The 19779-nt window shown below is 43.8% G+C and overlaps 1 long non-coding RNA gene across 1 annotated transcript; it reads right to left on the reverse strand.

The window, feature by feature from the left end:
- Positions 1–3313: 3313 nt before the first annotated feature.
- Positions 3314–18397, reverse strand: LOC142574105 (uncharacterized). Its single transcript, XR_012826420.1, has 3 exons — positions 18241–18397; positions 10120–10192; positions 3314–3618 (listed from the first exon to the last, which is right to left on the reverse strand). It is a non-coding gene; the product is annotated as an uncharacterized LOC142574105 (long non-coding RNA).
- Between the last annotated feature and the right edge of the window lie 1382 nt (positions 18398–19779).

Genomic DNA, 19779 nt, shown 5'->3' on the forward strand with positions numbered 1-19779 from the left:
AAATTTCCGGAATCCTCCACTACGGCGTGCCTCATAATCAGAAAGAGATTTTGGCACGTAAAACCCCAAATATTATTATTATTATGTGTGTCTGTGTGTGTGTGTCTGTCTGTGTGTGTGTCTGTGTGCGTGCGTGCGTGCGTGTGTGTGTGAGTGTGTGTGTGTGTGTGTGTGTGTGTGTGTGTGTGTGTGTGTGTGTGTGGGTGTGTGTGTCTGTCTGTCTGTAAGCTCTCGCGCAAAGAGGCGGCCGTTTCCGTCGCCTGGGTATCGGGGGAGGACCGAGTGTTTATAAACCGCTGTTGTGCGGATGCTCAGGGCACTCTCAAGCAGTCATGTTAGACTGAGACACTCTCTCAAGCAGTTATGTTAGACTGAGACACTCTCTCAAGCAGTTATGTTAGACTGATTTACTTTCTCTTGCAGTTATGTTAGACTGATGTACTTTCTCTTGCAGCTATGTTAGACTGATGTACTTTCTCTTGTAGTTATGTTAGACTGATGTGATTTCTCTTGCAGTAATGCTAGACTGATGCACTTTCTCTTGCAGTCATGCAAGACTGATGTAGATACTGTAAATAAACCCCTATTTCTCGTTCTCGATGAGAAGCAGTCCTTCCCTTCACCAACGTCCTCAGCGTGGATAAGTCGGACGACGGCATGGGCCAGCTACCTTCTAATTCATGCATGACTCCAATCTTTACAACGGATCACGAGCGATGGGATTGAGCCCCCCAATCCTGATAGGCCGTGGCGACCACGCCCGGAGCAGCCGCTTTTCGCTATGGCTTGCGGCCATCAACGGCGATCGCACGCACTCATTGGTTGAAGGAATAAAAGAGAGTGAGAAAGAACATAGCTCTGGCTTGATCGCTGCCGTACACTCAGTGGTCAAAAAGTCGCCGTTCATCTAGTGTGGCATTCAGCTGCGTTATACCTTTCGTCCGCGCGAGTGTGCTGCGGACAAGAAAGAGCTGCCGCCATGGTGACGCTGAGGTGACCCGTACCTGCTGTTTGAGAGTGTGAAACTTAGCCGCACGACCGAAGCCTTCTGGCGGGGTAAAGTGTCGTGTTTAAAACGCGATAACACTTCTAATGAGAACTATCCTCTGCGTTTTTATCTGTTGCCTGTTACCGTCGTGTGTGGGGTAGTGGTGCCACTGGTTTATTTTTTTAGTTATCTTCAATATGCGTGGATATGTTTACCAAATCATCCACCGCGGTGGCTCATTCGATATGACGTTGTGATGCTAAGCACAAGGACGTGTGCTCAATCCCGGTTACGGTGGCTGTTTTTCTGAATGAGGATAAAAATGAAAACGCCCGTGTGTCGAGATTTCAGCGCGCGTTAGAGACCCTCTGTATCTTCGGACATTTGAATCGGAAGCCCCCCCACTACGGCGTGCTTCAGAGCATGGCCTCGAACACCTCGCCTCGTCAACGTTTCCCCAACCACACAGCGTAAATTGTGAACTAGATATCACTGTACGTTATGAAGTAGCTCTCGTGAGTTTTCGAGCTAAAAACCATGTTATGCAATAAAGCCAAACTCAAGACGTGGGCTGAGCGAGGTGCCACAACTGGCGTGAAAAAGCTTTAGAGAGCTCAGTCGAGAGCACGAAGATACCGAGAAAACGATCCTGCCGAAGCGCCGCATCCCCAGGATAACCGCTCTCTAACGCGCGGACAGCTGAGCTCGAGGTCGAAGCCGCATAGTCGCTACCTGTTTTGCTTTCTACAAATGTGTGAAATATGAGAATGCTTAATAAGCTGTATCGAATAGGTGCACATATCATGCCAAATAAGCAGTGGTTCTGTGGGTGTGCACAGGTAAGCTTATGACGAAGATCGTGTGTCAGAATTTGTACACCTGCGACAGATATCGCTGAATTATCGTCCTTGAGCTGGGCACCACTTGCATGACAAATCAAAATGCCTATATATAATCGACATATTTAGAAATATTCACTAATTAGCTTTATGATTACTTTAAGGAAAATATTGCAATTAAGAAATTGTTACCGGTGAACCTGCAGAGAACATGCTCGTGAAACGATTTTATGGACGACATCATTTTCAAAATGTTGCCTTCAAGTTTGCCATAAAAATAAAATGCCACTCCACGTACTTAAAAAAATATGGTTCATGCCTGTTTCAGAGGGATCAATGGAACACTAAGTGAAACATGCCTTCACAGAAGCTGTTGCACGTTTGCTTGGTGAACTCACGGCCTGGTGCAGCGGAAGTCGAATAATTTGCGGCTGGCCGGCCGTGCTGCAGGTTTGCTTGGCGAGCGGCGTCCTGCTAACGAGTCGCTTCGGCGAAGGTGCGAGCATTTAGGTACAGCTTAGCAGTGTCTAGGGCTAGCCAGTTTAGTTGCGACGCGCTCAGCTTCAGGAATGCGAGTGGCTCAGTTCGCGCGAAGGCGTTCTCCTTCACGCTGGCGTTCTGCTTCACGCTGGGTTGTCTCTCGCGGTACCAAACGGAGATTCGCCCGTCGAGGCCATTGCCTTTCTGCGCAGCTTAGGGCCGCAATTTTCAGAGTTGGTGCCATCGCCTGCGAAGTATTGGGCAGCGTATTAGCACTGTTGATGCATGTTGAAGCTCCACATCGTAGACGACGAGGCGTCACAGGCTCAGCGGACGAGAAACAGAAAGCATATGAGGAAACTGCGTTGAAACCTCAGCAGAAGGGTTGCACTGCTTACACTAGGTTGCACCACGTTGGAGACGTCTCTGCGAAGCGCTGGCTGTCGACGCCGGTTAGTGTCATGGACTCATGATGCAGTACTTCGCTTAACGGCTACTAGATGGCGGCACCATGCCTGTGAAGAGAGAGTCTATTTTCTTAGTTCGTGCCGACGTCACATCCGTTACAGAAAGTTGATGGTGGACCCCGGCATGGAACACTACCGTCTTAGATTAAACAACAGAGTTTTATGCACTTGAGCACGATAGGAACTGGACCAACAATGAATTTCTGGAACTGACGTCAACCTGAGAACTGATTCCAAGTGAGTCCGCCTTGCCGTCTCCTTGTCTACAAATTGTAAATTGAAGTGTGCGCAGTAAGGAAACCAGTTCATAATTTAATGATTTTTTATCATTATTATATTATTCATTTCTATTTCTCGTTTAAATATTAACTGTTTATTTGACTAATAATGTTGAAGGATTGCAAGTGTGCTTCCTGCCACGCGTAATGTTTATATATTACTTAAAGCCATCGGAGAAACACCCGTTGCATTTGTACAAATGATGTCACAACAGTGGTGGTGTGGTAAATACACAGAATTTCACTATAAAAGAGCAAGTACCCAGAATGTGCACACATTTTATTTAAGTCGAACGTAGGAGCTATTCGCATGAAAAGCCCGAATTTTCGTTAAAACTTTCTTGACCGTTTCTCGGTACAAAACTGGCGGTGTCGAGTCTTTGCAATAAAGGTGTATTATATTAGGATGCGCAATTTCAGCACTCCATAGGATCGGCTTCGCAAATGTGGCAGGCTTCTTTTGATGTAATACATTATTTTCCGCTGGGAGGATATACGCAGAATCTTCTGCCGCCGCTCCCCGTAGCACACACACACATGCTGCCGCAGTCCCCGTCATTCTTACACTGAAAGAGACAAATTCGCGTTAAAGGCCAAAGGTAAAAAGAATGTTACGTTATTGTTTAGATACATCTTCTACTTCTCTGAGATATATGATTGCGTATTGCGAAATAATTGCTATTTCGAGCTACCAGCGGCTGCAGGCTCCGTCGCTGGACATCAGGCTCGTATCCCGGATTTCTTTTCGGGGGAAGGTGGTAAGCTAAGGTAACTTATCTGTGCAAATGAGGGTGGGGGGGGGTACCTTTACTAGTAGAAATGTGAATAACGCCCGCTATTGGCCATAAAGACGCGTAAACCGGCAAAAGAGAAATGGAATAAGGTATATCTCACAGGAGTACTACCTGTGAGATACACTTGTTCTCTACGTGGCAAACAAGGAACCACATCGAATGAACTGGCGCAGGAAAGAAGCGCAGGAAGAACACTGGCAATAACAAATAAACGAATGAAAGTGCAAAGTAATTATTTCTATTATCCTCTTCATCATCATCATCATCAACCTATTTTATGTCCACTACAGGGACGAAGGCCTCTCCCTTTAGTAGATTTCTATAGTAGCATATAACTTCAAAAAAGAACAGCAGTTAGCAACCAAGGCACACGGACCTCACGGGGTTGTGTTACTCCGCCAGACAATCACAGAAGCAAACAAAATCGTTGTAAGGCGGCCTTTTCAAAATGGCGTCATTATTGATACCACCGGAACGTCTGCTGTTCTTGAAGAGTCTTTTCGTCGACGGAAGTAATGAGGTGTGCAACATACATGAACAAAGCTCATGGACTCTGAGCATTTCACTCTTCAAAAGCTTGCCCGCCATGGTTGCTTAGTGGCTATGGTGTTGGGCTGCTAAGCATGAGGTCGCGGGATCGAATCCCGGCCACGGCAGCTGCATTTCGATGGGGACGAAATGCGAAAACACCCGTCTACTTAGATTTAGGTGCACATTAAAGAACCACAGGTGGTCTAAATTTCCGGAGCCCCCGCTACGGCGTGCCTAATTTTCAGATCGTGGTTTTGGCACATAGAACTCCATAATTAATTAAGTATTAAAAAGTCTGCGGTAAAATTCATTGCAGTGCTGAGCCCATTTCATTCATGAAATTTCACTGCCATCTGAAGTGAAACTTGACATTAAGTAGTTGCGGCAAAGCAACCATTTTATTTCACTTCAATAAAGAATTAGGCTTTCACCAATGCACTATAACAGGCGAGGAAAAGCGTATAAAATGACGCGCTAACAATTTTATTTTTTTGGTTACCGCCTGATTGGGTAACAGGAAAAGTTTGAAGGACGAGTTATTTGCAGCCTTGTGGAGGAACACTGGCTGGCGGTTATGAGGGCGTGCCGGGGCTTCACAGCAGAGTTAGTTTTATGGGACTTTATTGGCGTCATTTTTTTCATTGGCTCTGGAAGAATTATAGAGAAATATACAGGGTGTCTATCAACCGGGGAAACCGGGAAAACCGGGACTTCTCAGGGATTTTTAGTAGTCTGGAAAAACTCAGGGAAAACTCAGGGAATTTGTGCCTCTATAATGGAAAATTAGCTGTAATTTTATTGAAAAGGTCGAAAGTCGTGGTAATGCTGGCTCGAGTAACAGAGCGGAATCGTAACGAATCGTCTTTGACGCCCTGTCGTCGGCTGGAGGAATTGCCAGTGTAGAGTCAACGACCGACTTTCCGGATTCTCGATCATTTGGATGGCTTCGCGGCACCACCACGTACCCCAAAGAGTCAATGTATCAGAACGTCTGAAATTTCGGATGCAAGAACTCTTTGCCGTCCGATTTTCCGGACATTCTGCATAACCGCAGGTCCGAAACGGCATTAATCAAAGCCACGACCGCTGCCATTTTGATTACCTCGCCGCCTCGAACCGGCGCTATCGCACGCAGATCCACTAGCAGCCGTAGCCACCACTGCGGCAACGCTACGCCTAGCTGCTTCGACGTTCGCTATTAAGCTGCATTCCGTTCGGTGCCGTGTTTGTTCATTTCTCCGCTGTCGGCAATAATTTTGGCTTCGAAGCTCAGAAAACACAACGCATTCCATAATGCTGGTTCCTGAAAGTTAGTTTCGCCTCAGTACAGTTGTGTAACGCGGTGAAGCATTAGCAAAAGCATTGCGGTGAAGCTTAACAAGCGTAGGAAGGGGCAATTGTCACGGGACACAGTATGTATTCTCTAATTTTACATGCGTGCACCCGCGCTCTACTGTCGCAGTAGGAGCACCGGTATGCCTAATAAGTGTACTGACAAGCATTCAGAGCTTTTCCAGACGTGCCTGCGTCGATTTGAGCCCTTAAGAGCAGTAAAAGACATGCATTTTTTTCAGACTGCCTGATTTTTCGGAAGTTATCGCGGCCCCTAGGGGGTCCGAAAAATTGGAAGTTTTACTGTAAACTGACCACGAGTATGCTTCAAATTGTCTGTAGTGCGAGCGCGCGACAAAAGGAGCACGAGAACAGAAAGGACCAACGCATTGAGGAATGAAGTATGCGGGCGCTTCTTTGAAGGAGCCTGAGCTCAAAAAACACTTGGCTGACGCCGAGATGCAGGTGCGCCTCATACAGAACAAACTAAACTCTTTAAAGCAGTGAAACACAACACTGAGGCGTCGTGCGCGGGCTGAGAGTATATGTCAGGACAGTTAAGGTTGACTTACGAGCTGTTGAGAGAAACTCTTAATTGCGACAAAATTAGGGCATCATACCACTGAGCTTGCAATCAATTAGTATAAATAGCTCAGACTCGAAAATATTTGCTTCTCTATGCATCTATTCTTTATGTGTATTTCAGAATGTCTGACTCGATTTGCAATTTCTTTCGAAGACATCTTATTTGCTGTGCATTTTACTAACCTCTCCCTTCTATACTTTTTTTGAATAACATAAACACTATACTCCTTAGTATTCAAATTGGATTAAGTCGATTCTTTTAAAAAAATTTTCATATGCTTACTAAAGAGTGACAGCATCGGGCGATAGGGTTGCAGCCCGTCTTGACATAAAACATAGTTCTGCATCACTCAGGGAATTTCGCAAAGGCACTCAGGGAAAACCTGGAAAACTCACAGAATTTGGAAATGTCAACTTGGTAGACACCCTGATATATATTTGCGGAACAATCACAGTTCTTTGGGATTACTCGTTTACTGCTCTGCAAAGTGAAGTGCCAAAACCGACTCGTATTGTTATTTGGGATGTTTCGTAATGATGCGTGGCCGCCAGTCCCGTACAACCGCGAAGAGCGCAGGACGCTGGGATTCTAGACGCACTTCGCCCACCGCGGAAGATTAGAAAAACACCTACATAAGGACAGTAGAGAAGTGGCTACGTCAGGCGACTCGACTGATAACTGTAGAAGTGTCATTAAAAATACACAGAATTGCTCTCCACTTCCAGCAGCGTTTTGTCTAAAAAGATGTTGTTCCATAAATATTTTCATAAAGAATGCTTAAATTTGTTAATTTTCGCTTTTCCCTCCTGTTCGGCTGTTGCCTTGGCTTAATTTCTCAGCTCCTTGCGACTCTTCTTTCCATTTGCTAATTTTCCATAAAAAGTGCTGTACAATTACAGAAAAACCAGACGAGGTAACCGTTGACAGTAATATTGCTTAGGGGTTTAAGGGTTATTGCAGGATTTGATGATGAACGCTGTTTCACATTATTTTAATTTGCGCTTTATTTACCCATATCGCGGGTATATGGTTCCGACGATTTGCCAGCGTTGCGGCGAGCCACCACTCGAGGTAATAATGAAGCAATAGGAAAAGGCAAACTCAACTGGCGCTTTCTCCGGCCGCAACTCGTTCCTCAAGGAAACAGACCAGCTAAATACGAACCGAATCTCTTTCCTTATCCCTGGATCCAGTCTAAACAAAGAAGGTTGAACTAACGAGGCTACAACCATGCGCTTGACCGTTGAATAGATGGTGACAACTGAACGCATATCGACTTAATCGCGCGGGCGCCGAATTGATGAGAAAACCGGCCTTCACACCCCACGAGATGTCGATAAATGCCGTCATCCAAAAGGAGTGAAAAAGGCAGCAAATTTTGACCACCGAATAGCTGTCAAGTCTCAACATCGATTTTGCGGCGCTTTAGGAGTGTGTGTGTGAAGATTGGTAGCGTGGGTGGGGTGCCCCCCCTGAGTACGTCTCTGCTGTAACTGCAAAATTGAAAAAACGAAAGATCGTGGCGCCGGCAGTCGACGAAATAGGCATCTAGGAACAGAGCGCTCTTTGTAGTTCTTGCTGTACCTTTAACTGATGTTATTTTTAAACTGCATAAGCTGCGAGTTCGTGGATAAAACAAATTTTGAGTTATATAAGGCCGCGTTAAGCGTGTAACGTGCGAAGCGCATCCATTGCGCGCTGCGTTCGCGTCCCGAATATGGCAAGTGACTGGCCGGCGCAATCTGTCAGGGAGAGCCATGACGAGCGGTGTTGCAATGACTGCAGCACAAGAAAATAACTTTACCAAAAGCAAAGCACCACAGAGGTGACATGGACATGTTTTGCAAGCTTTGTATGAGGAAACTGCACCTTTTGGAGCTCATCTTGTCTCCAATCAATAACAGCCTTTGAGTTCGCCCGCCTATCGCTTACGCTGCCCGCTCAGTACTGTCAGGCCCGGAATGGCATCATAAGCATCAGCATGTCATATCAATTTTGACAGAGAGAAAGAAAGCCTAGAGTGATCAAAAAAGTAAACGCTAACTTGACAGATGGATGTTATTGTGTGGTGACATGGTAGACCTCGAAGGGTTCAAGATTTTCTAGTCGCTAGTAGAAATTACCCTTTATGGATTTTAAAAACGCTTCTTTTCCCTTTACACCCTCCTTTAAACTTGTGTAGCCACCATTGAGCTGATACTCTCCACTATTATGGATACGGGTGCGACCAGCGCCAAACTGAAAAAAGATTACCGCTCGTGTTGGTGGTGAGCGGGTGTTCAGTGCCCCTTCAGTACCCTAGAAGGAGGATGTTACCGTCAACGGTATATTGTCTGTCAAGGTGAGTTCCGAGCAAACTAAACATTTTCTCTGTGATGCGAGTAGTATGTTCTTTAGTGAACTTTAGCAGGTTCATTGAAAGGTTTAACGATATAAATGTAACGTAAAAATTACAATGAATGGCATTTCATCTGTAAATCATTCTGCGTCTCAGTCTATTTTTCATTTCAAGGGGGATATTTATTTTTTTAACAGCGACATTAACGTTCCCACTCTGATATAGCAGTACAATGCAGTAATAAATCATAAATTACAATGATAAGTCTCAGAATGGTATCGAGTCATTCCGCTGCCGTCACTCAAAGCGTATCTACATTTCCTTTCTGACCATTTATGAGCAACATTAGTATTAGCAATATATTCACTGGGTCTGAGCAGTGTAGGAGTTGCAACAGAACATCACGAACGTTTCTAGAGAAATTATGCGTAGAGATACAACTAGATTGCGGAACTCCAACGTGTTTACTACGTGGCCCAGAGGGTAGAGTTTGTTGCTTCCACGTGCACTTCCTGGATTCATATCCGCATCTGCGCGTTCTTTCCGCAACCTGTTTGCGAAATATTTATGTGATCTTTGATTGATTCGGCTTTTTAAGTTCTTGATGTTTATTACTTCATTTCAGAATTAATTGATCATGAATCGAGCATGCTACGAGCTTTTATCACGTGTGTAGCATTCATTGCATAAACAAAGCGATAAAGAAAAGTAAAAAAAAACGGGTTGTGTTATACATTTCAAAAAATGTTGGATTAGGGGTTGCTAGTTTGAAAGCGCAACGGTAGCTCACAATCCTATACTGGAGTACCTTGGTATGCCTACTGCTCGAATTCTTTTACGCGCCTCCGAAGCGCCTGCTGAAATTTCAGCTTTAACTGAGCCCGGCGCATATTATTTGCACAAGATTTACCGCAGCTTTAGTAATATTAGGACGAAGTGTGACATATATAGAATTATATATTTCACAATTAAACCACGTGACAATGTAACACTTCTTTCGAGGAGAAAAGCTTCTGTAGGAAATATTTTCATGCAGGTGCGCATCAGTTCGTGGCGCATAATCAACCACATATTATAATGATAGCGAAAACACGATATTTGGTTCGGCAAATGTATGCTATGGACGCACGCACAAATAAATAAATAATATTGAATGCATATCGGTAATAAGGATAATCGTGAGTGCCATTTTCCAGGACATAATACATAAAATATGACATGCCAGAAACGATTAACGCTGAAAATAAGGCGTTTGCGAACTGTAAGCTTGCAGTCACAGTGCTATCACTTTGATATCTGTCCTGTGTTAATAGATTCTATCACCAGTGCGCCATGTCGTCAAAAATGATTCATCCTTTTCTAATACTGCGTTATCTTGGTTTGATAGCGTGCCCTAGCAAATAAGAAGAATCTGCGAGAAACGAAAAATGCTGTACGATAAGAGCAGGCGCCGTGCTGGACAGCAGGAGAAAAAAACATCACTTACTGGTTTTCTTGGACACCAGTGATTATCGTCATTCCATCTCGCTGAGATGTTGCCGATTCCCTGTGGGAGTGCCCTGGAATGAAAGGACAAAAATTACTCTATTATTTTATTGAAAATTAAGTGATCAAAGAGGCGACGCACATGAATAAAATATTCAGTGCATTTACAACTAGCAACACGTCACATACTCAAAAGTCAACGATAGTTCCTCTAGTTCCTTTCAGTTCTTCCAATCAGTGAATATCCTCCACTATAAAATAAATTCATTCAAAAGTTATCAGCAGGTTTTATTAAGTTTGTAAGTGCTCAACTCATTCATTTAGAGAGTCGCAATATCCAGACAAACGCACGCATACTGTTTTTTGTTGCGGCCTCGTCAATCACCACCATCTTAAGAAGAACATAGCGCCTTTTTCAATGCAGTTAAGGCGATCATTGTTCACTTCTGCTGTGCTGCTTGTGACTTCCGATAGATATGCACAGACGGCACAACCACCACAGTCTGTGCAGTTCACAATGTTTTCCACAAATGCGCGATGGCGCGGTGCTTAGTGCGTCTCACTGCGCATTGCATACTCTGCCCCACCAAAATGTGTTGGAATCAAAGTTGCGTCACTGACATACATTTTAATGGAGAGAAAGCTGTAGCTCGGCGAGAACTCCTATAGGCATAACAAAATTCGTCTAATACAGAAATTTGATTTATGAGGCGACCGCTAAACTGATTTGACTGACATTTGCTGCATTTGACAGCGAAAGCTAAACTGTAGTGACGGTGACGAGAACAATGTTTATGAAGACTGACAATTTCTTGCAAAGTTCTCATAACATGCAAAAGAACAAGAAAAAGAAATTCGATGCACGAGATTGACAAATCCATCTATCAGGAACAAATAAAATGCCGCAGTTCTGTAAACTCCATCTGTTGACCATCGAAGATGGACAAAGTTATTATATGAATGTACGGCTTAGGTGAAATTTTGACGATATTTACGGATGTTTTGCAAGAGTCATGCACACGTATCTGACACATTTCAGAGTGCTGCATAAACAATCAATTTTGTCCGCTTCAAATGCATTATCGGATGGAGTTTATTGAATGATGGTGTATCTTACTGTGATTTATTATAGCGTTACCAACATACTTGATTTTTTCTATCTTATATTATGCAACACTTTTTGTAAAAAAAATACTAAGGCAAAAGCAACTAAATAAAGATATAGAACAACTACCATAACAAATTAATAAGTAATGATAATTATAGAATATTTAATATTGACCAATAATAAGCAAGTGCTTATTTCGCTACCCTGCGCGCGTGTTGCCGAAATTGGTATATTTTAAGTATAGCCCTCAAGTATGTAAATTAATAAAATCGGCTGCTCTTCTATTAACATGTCTATCTTTCTGAGATATCCATATAGGGAAAATGTATCAAGCAAGTATCGTATTGTGAATTTTTATTGAATACACAGCGCATGAGTGCTCTTATAGGCACTATTTTACGGGTGTTATATATATAGGTTGGCTCCCACGAGTATTGGCGGAAGGGCGAACGATCGCTTGGATGGTTGGCGTCGAGCGAAACGGCACAGCCCACTTTGTGCGTTAGGCCCTGCGTCGCGTGGCGGTAGCACAGGTTGTGATAGGACCTGGGGTGATGAAGAGGCTTGGGAAGTTGCCTGATGGTGACTTCGTGATATCTACGGCTTCCGTTGCCGTAACGGAATCAGTAGATAGAGGCACAGAAATAGCAAATGCAGATTCTATCTGATGAAGTAAAACAACGCCCGGAGAGGCAGGTTAAACTTTATTCGCGCTTCAGTCTCAATTTTAGGCGCCCGCTGTCGCGTGTGTGAGATAATAGCTCGGGAATCCAAACTACCTTCTGGCGCACACTTGCTCTGGTTGAATTTGCGCTGAGTTTGCTTAGATGGACCAAATGTGCCGGTTTTTTCTTGCTCATAAATGATGACGTTATCTCCTGCGACACAGGTGACCTGCTGTGGTGGAGGCAGCGTTCCCGATTTTTAATACGCAGAATTATATGGCATTGGTCAAACAATTCCACATGCTGTCTGAAAAGTCCTTTCCCAATGCAGCGTGATAATGACTAGTTTAAGACCATTCTGTGAGTGGTTGTACGGTGACCATTGCGAGTACGGTGACCATTGCGACCCTTTGTCCCCGATAAGAGTAGTTGCGCAAGCGCAAAACATTGTGTGAGCCTGTCTACTTTTGGCCGTGGCCATACGCTATACGCCATTTTCCTTAACCCCACTGTTACGTTGACGCTAACCTAAAACCGTTTATTAAGGCGGTGGTTATGCTGCGCATGGCATCGCGCAAACAAATTAAGTGGAACCTCTCTTAAAGGGAGCTGTCATGTATAAGTGTAGCATTTTGTGGCGGTTGGTGTGGTGCTGAAAGTCTATGTCCGGTAATGTAAATTTGTGCATCTCTCTATTCGTACTACTCACTGATATATTAAGAATTGCCACATGAAACATCAGCATAAGCCCCACACACAAAATTACCACGGATAACACATTCTGCACAGCGCCCGCCATATTATGCTGCGCATATCTTTTACAGTTTCCGTTAAGGGATGTTCCACTTCAATTTTTGTCACTTCACGCGGGAACGGTGATAAACGAAGCTAGTTACGAATTTGCGTAGTTCTAATTATCATTACCAGCAATTCTAATTACCAGTACTCACGTACGGGGCAGAAACATGGAGGCTTACGAAAAGGGTTCTACTTAAATTGAGGACGACACAGCGAGCTATGCAAAGAAGAATGATAGGTGTAACGTTAAGGGATAAGAAAAGAGCTGATTGGGTGAGGGAACAAACGCGAGTTAATGATATCTTAGTTGAAATCAAGAAAAAGAAATGGGCATGGGCAGGACACCTAATGAGGAGGGACGATAACCGATGGTCACTAAGAGTTACGGAATGGATTCCAAGGGAAGGGAAGCGTAGCAGAGGGCGGCAGAAAGTTAGGTGGGCGGATCAGATTAAGAACTTTGCAGGGACAACATGGCCACAATTAGTACATGACCATGATAGTTGGAGAAGTATGGGAGAGGCCTTCGCCCTGCAGTGGGCGTAACCAGGCTGATGATGATGATGAATTGGGGCCCACTGGCTGTGACGTCCTTTTCCTGAGATGTGGACTGGACGACAACAGGCAGGAGTGCTCTTGTTTGTATTTTGTCATCCTATTTCCTGCTTGGTGCATGCAGCTTGCACTTATGCGAATAAAAGTTTCATAATTTTGATTACCTTTTTTTTTGTTTATGGGTGAGGCCTCATAGGTCCAAAAAAGGGAAGATATACGAGCGCTATGAAAAATTTCAAACACAGCCATTACTTCGTTTTGTATATCTACAGTATGTCCCAGCTATAATACACCAACATTTAAAGATATGGAAATGCCACCTAGCTGGACTGAGCCAAGGCAATGTTGTTTACAGTCGCTCGGAGATACTCAGAGTATTTTTCGCATTCAGCCTAGTTATATAATTAGCCTTAATAAATAATCAACCTCCCAAATATTATAATTAGATGAAAAATGTCAATTAGAAAATTCCTTAATTGAACTGAATTGAGTTCTGGCGTTGTAGGAACGAAAACCACCGTTTGATTATGAGGCACGCCGTAGTGGGGAGCTCCGGATTAATTTTAGCCACCGGGGGATCTTTAACGTCCGCCTAAAACCGGGGACATGGGCTATCTTGCAGTTCGCTCCCATCGCAATGCGATCACCGCGGCCGGGGTTTCATCCCGCGGACTCGTGCTTCGCAGCCCAACGCAATAGCTGCTAAGCCAACGCGGGGGGTGAGAAAATTGTAGAGCAACACGAAAAACTCTAGATACAGCTTTGTGTTGCTCAATACATGCTTCATAGAAGTGTTTTTCTGAGCGTGAAAGAAGCCCGTTAATATACGCAAAGTGCCTCGCACTACCAGTTGCACGAGAATTGTGCGTGTAGCCGTTGGCTTCTTTCATGCTCGGAAAAACACCTATCTAGCACGTATTGAGCAACAGCTCAATACGTATGGGGCTGTATCGGGAGTTTCTTATGTTGCTGCACACTTTTCTCATATACACTTTTAATATAATTTTAATATTTAAGAGGTGATTAATAATTAAGGCTAATTATGTAAGTAGGTGGAACGCTAGATATGCTCTGATGATCTCCAAGCGAAGACAAACACACATTACCTTGGTTCTGTCGACCTACGTTGATTTGTATATACTTAAATGTTGGTGTACGATAGTTGGGGCTCCCTGTAGGTTTAGGAGAACGCCAATATATCACACTCTCATTATTCAGGAAGCACCATTAACGGCTTCATGGACAAGCTACCCTAATTTAGAACGCATGCGTGCACAACGCCAGGCAGAGATTGGACCACTAACGCTTTTAGTTGGGCATAGGCTACAGATCATGGAAACATTGAGAACTGTTAATGCTGTAAGCTCTGTGACAGTCGTGCGTCATGGAAGAACCATACTTTTACCCCATATCAACAATATATTGAGTTCTCAAAGCCCTAATGTGAATAAGTGATTTTTGTACCTAACCATGCTATCCATAGCACCAGCAACTCCTAACGCTGGGTAAGAGAAGATCTATGAAGGTGGAAAATGCCCCTTGCTCTATAGCCACTACCATGTCCAAAATTGTGCCTAGTGAATAAAGGTTCGAATAAAAAAACAACTGACTAGCAATGCCGGCCCGGCGAAAGTGGATGTTCGGCGAAGCTGTCGGGAACCATCACTGCCACTGCTGTAGAGGGTATGCAACGCTTTATTGCTTCAGTGTAATGATAGTAATGGTAATTTAGAGTGATGGTAATTTTCGCAACACGTCGCCGCTGGTCGTATTGGCGTTTATGTTCTCTTTGCCGCTCCTCGGGAGTCCTAACCATGTGTTGTCTACCCCTAGTGATGCTAGAAGAACAATGAAATCGGTTGCTAGGCTGGTTCTTTCATATATTAAAGGCTAGTGCAGGGTATGCGGAGAGCGCTACCTGTTTTCAATTCTTATCAGGAGTGCCTACCTGACCCCACGTGGGAGCGACCCGCTACTCTACAGGCGCGAGCGGTAGCGTACTTGAGGACCTAAATAACGCTGCCTGTCTGTCTGTGCCTGATTATCAATGAGGTGGCTCGGATGCTTTTCTTGTGCTTGTTCTTTATAGAAACGAATGCCGTGTGGTATGCTCTATGCGTGACAGGAACGTATATATATATATATATATATATATATATATATATATATATATATATATATATATATGCATATCTCGCTTCAATCGCTGAAGGTTTTGCTTCTCCGTGAAGAGTCGCCGCGAAAAATCCCGACCAGCTAGAGGCTAACAGCTTCACTTTAATAAAGGAAGGCTGATGACATGGCCATAGTAGTGCCGAAAACACGCGTAAATGCCAGCTTTTCTTCTAATTTTTGTAGCTAAGGCGTACAGGACAAAAAAAAAAAAGAAATCCAGAATTTTTTTAACGCGGTGGACCTTTCCTCTTCCCGTTTTTTGTCCTTCTTTTTGCGAGTTTCAATCATTTCTGTGGTGCCTATGTCTTTGGACAGTCATTTTTTCCTCGGTAAATGATTTCAAAATCCTTTCGTCGCGTACATACCTTAGTATGTTTGTTTTTAGAATTGCGCTTGACGGTTTAGCGTTGTTTTAGCGTTACAACTGTAAAGTACTAGCGGCTAGCACTCTAGTCCAGTTAAAAGAATTGCTAGTAATATCGCGTGTCTTCGCCAGGTGATCATGAGAGTAGACCACTGTAATGCATTCTTGGTCCATGTACATATTGTGTACGTGGAGCCAATCAGGTAGGGTCTTTAGTGTTGGCAAATGGTTGGAGGAATGTAGCAGAAACGAAATTTTGCTTGGTTGTTTGGTCTTCGGATGCTTGGGGTCTACTCAAAACGCGAAATTATTAACTTCATGTTTTCAAATGCTGTATCTCCATTTCGTGAAGTTGCAAAGTAAGCCTATAAGACAAGTTTATATTGTTTGCAACAGAAATGCAATGTGGTGGTGGAGTACAGGTAGGAATTCCGCTTTAGATCCGTTTCTTTCGTGGTTTAGGCGCACGTAAGTCGCGGAAATTCCTTAATCTATTTTTGTTTCCGAGGTTTCAAGAGTGACGTTTTGAGGAGCCTTGATGGGAAAGCGATGTTAAAAAGATAGCCTGCTACCTGCACGACCGATTCGTATCGCAGTAATGTATATTTAAGTACAAATATTGGTGAGCCCCTACTTATGCAATGCGCACTTAAGGTTAGTTTCTAGCATAAGAGAAGAAAAATCACACATTCTTCACTCCTGCTTAGCGGATTAGGGTTTTAAATGCTAAAATATTTTATCTCTTATATTGAGAAAGGATGAACAAAAGAAAACGGGAAGCAAACGTCTGCATTGTTTTCGGGAAATAGAAGGAATAATCGCGTATGAATGACAAGGTAAAAATTCGGAAGAGACACCTGAGACTGCTCATGCTTTGGAATGCGGTTGCACTAGAGCACCTTTTGTTAAGCGTATTCGATTAATGTTTTCGACATGCAATAAATTTCTTTCTGCTAATTCGACGTGTGTGTATGCGTATATATTGGCCACAGAGAGGCGCATTTTATACACTCATGACGTGGCGTCGAGAGTCCATCGCAGTAGACACAGCACCGATGAAGTGCGAAGAGCAAGTGGCGCGCGGGAGGCAGCCCGCCCATTTGATACGCTCGGAAAAAGAGCACGTGACAACACCACCTGTTCTCCATTAGCGGCGCCGTCTAGTGGCCCTTCACGCACGCACAAAGCAACACCGTCGCAGACGACACGTCACAGCCAACCAGATGGCTGCGACGTGACGTGTGCGATGACGTACACACTAGGCGCACCTTTAGTCAGCCAGAACAGTGGAGCCACCGCGGCGGCGGGCAAGCGTGATTGTCTCCCACCCCGGATGTCGGGCTTCGCTTCCCACCCAAACCTAAATGTTGAAAATTTTGTTTCAATAGCTAAAAATTTACTTTGTTTACAGGAACCTCTCTGAGAAATTTGACGCCAACTGGAGCATTTATGACGTCTTTTTGCTCTGCGCCGTCGGCCATTTTTGTAACCATCGATCGGTCACGCCGCAAACTACGACTACATAATGGACCATATTCTGCTTTCGCGTTTAGAACTTTTGGATCGTATTTCGTGGTGACAAGACATCATTCTTACTAAATGCAAGTAAATCCTACGGACATAGTTTAGAACGATTGCTATAAGTGAACTCAGAGTCATATGAAAATGAGAGACGTTTGAAAGCATGAGAGGATACTTCACAGAGCGACTCCCAATAAAACACAACAGCTCCCATGCTGTGCTGTATACTAGGCGGTAACTTGTGGTCGCGGAAAGGCGTGAAATATATTCTTAGTTTCGTGTGTCAGTGTTGCTTATTTTTTTCAGTTGTGTTTTTTAAAGGTTGCTGCAGCGGAGATTTCGCATTTGGAATGGCGAACCTTTTAGCAATTATAACGCATTGGAAAATGAATTCTTAAACACGTGTGAGTTCTTAAGTCGTATAAAATGTCATCTTTTTTGTTTTTGGTGTCCGCCATACAAGGATCCCTAGGTAATCGGCTATCGGCACAGTATAGCGATGGTGGTTGCGGTGGTGACTAATTGCGAGCCTCTTTTACGTAAAGGAATGTCGGGAAACGGCAACCGAGCGTTACTGTGGATATTTGTTATTTAGTCGATTTCCCTCCCGCCTTCGACATTTTCTGAAATTGCCATCGCGGGTAGGTATGTGTAATTGTACGGAGCAATGTGCTATCTAAGCAGCCGCAGTCTGACCACCACATTCAATTGTAGATTCCATACCAGCGATAGAGCGGGGTCACATCGCGTTTTCCTAAAAGCACAGAATGCCAGGACGTATGCCGAAGGGAACTTATAAGATGTCACTCTTATTGGCCGGAAAGGCTGATGATTTGGGAAGCATGTAATAGTAAAACTACGCCATTAGGGTTTAACGACAGCTGAAAGACTGAAACAACATTCTCACAACGTGGACGTTCTGAGCAGCATACTTACAAGGATGCAGATATGCAACACGCCAGGAAAACAATTAAGATGAAGGCCCTTCTCATCTTCGAAATTGTGTTTCCTTGGTTCCAGAAACAATGCTTTCGAGGATCTTGACTGCTGCTTATATGTAAGATAGTACTGACGTATATTGCGCTCTACGTGTGCGCTCCAAGTGTTGAAGAAAAGTCGAAAGATAACGTAAGCAACTCGACGATATCTAAATATGCGGCAAGAGTGCATTGCTCTTTAGTACACCGCCTTTTCAATAGCCGGGGAAAGACAGCGGGGAGGGGGCGAACATCAAAAAAGGAAAAGGTCGAGTTAAGCCGCAGCCTTCCACGAATTGGTAGCTCAGTGACTGGAAGTTCAGTGACTTTATGGAAAATGATAATGTAACTATCTACCAACTTAGAAAGTAAGCTGCAACATCTAATTATGTTAATTTGAAACCTTCGGCAGACGGAAACCTGCAACGAGGCCTGTAAGAAAGACATGTTTTACACACTGAATTATGCACAAACGGTTAATTTTGCGGTTAAAGTAGTTGAAGACAATATTTCAGTTTTCGCAGCAGCGAAGCAGCTGCAGCTTAAACGAAGTCTGGTGAATAGTGCTTTATTTCCTGATTAGCTTAAACGTCGAATGTAAGATACACGGAAGCTCCCAAAGTCAAAAGGAATGTACTACACTTTTACATGCGAGCTTTCTTGGGTATGATTTTCAGGTGCCAAGTTAATCACACAGTTATACTGAAAATTGACAATCTCTTAGGTATTTATCGAAGAAAAAAGTAAAACGAACATGCGGCGAGGAACATGTAGCATACATGTCTTAATTTCTTGCTGTTCCTTCACCACTGACATATATTTCAGAACAACGGAGGTGCAGTACAAGAGCAACATTTGGAGGCATTCGCATAACACCATTCAATTGCCTACATACTCGTGAAATCTTAACACATTATTACAGTTTGATTCTTGTCTACAAATTCGTCATCTACAGAGGTTGTGGATAGGAAAAAGAAGAAAGCTCACCTTTGTTTCGGTGGTGATCGTGGTGGTACGAGAGATGCGAAGCAGTCACCAGCTCATTATGTTCACATTATGGATAACTGGTCCGTAAGGACGAAAATGAACAACAGTTGTAGAAATAACACGAGATACATTAAGCAAAACAATGAATTTCGCTGCGTATTAAATGCCCCGCATGAATTATTCGCCCTCTGCGTCAAAAAGACAGATCTACACGCTTTTCTGGAGTAGTCTGTTTAGAAGCTTCATTTGCTAAATACCCCGTCACAGACGTACCTTCGAACAGTACGCGGAAATCATCAAAGAGGGAATTCTGGGGGACAAGGTAGGCAAGTCTACCTATGAACTCTGAAATTGTAACCGCGAAAGCACTTACAATTATAGCCCCGAGGGTAGAGCGAATGATGCTCCGACGAAGAAAAATAGTGATCCCTGAAGACCAAGGCTCGTTTTCACAAACCTTCTGGTTCGTATGTGCTATATGACTATGTTGAACGTGCTCTGCTCTCCATGT

The sequence above is a fragment of the Dermacentor variabilis genome, chromosome 3 (assembly GCF_050947875.1).
Source record: "Dermacentor variabilis isolate Ectoservices chromosome 3, ASM5094787v1, whole genome shotgun sequence".
In the NCBI taxonomy this organism is placed as follows: domain Eukaryota; kingdom Metazoa; phylum Arthropoda; class Arachnida; order Ixodida; family Ixodidae; genus Dermacentor; species Dermacentor variabilis.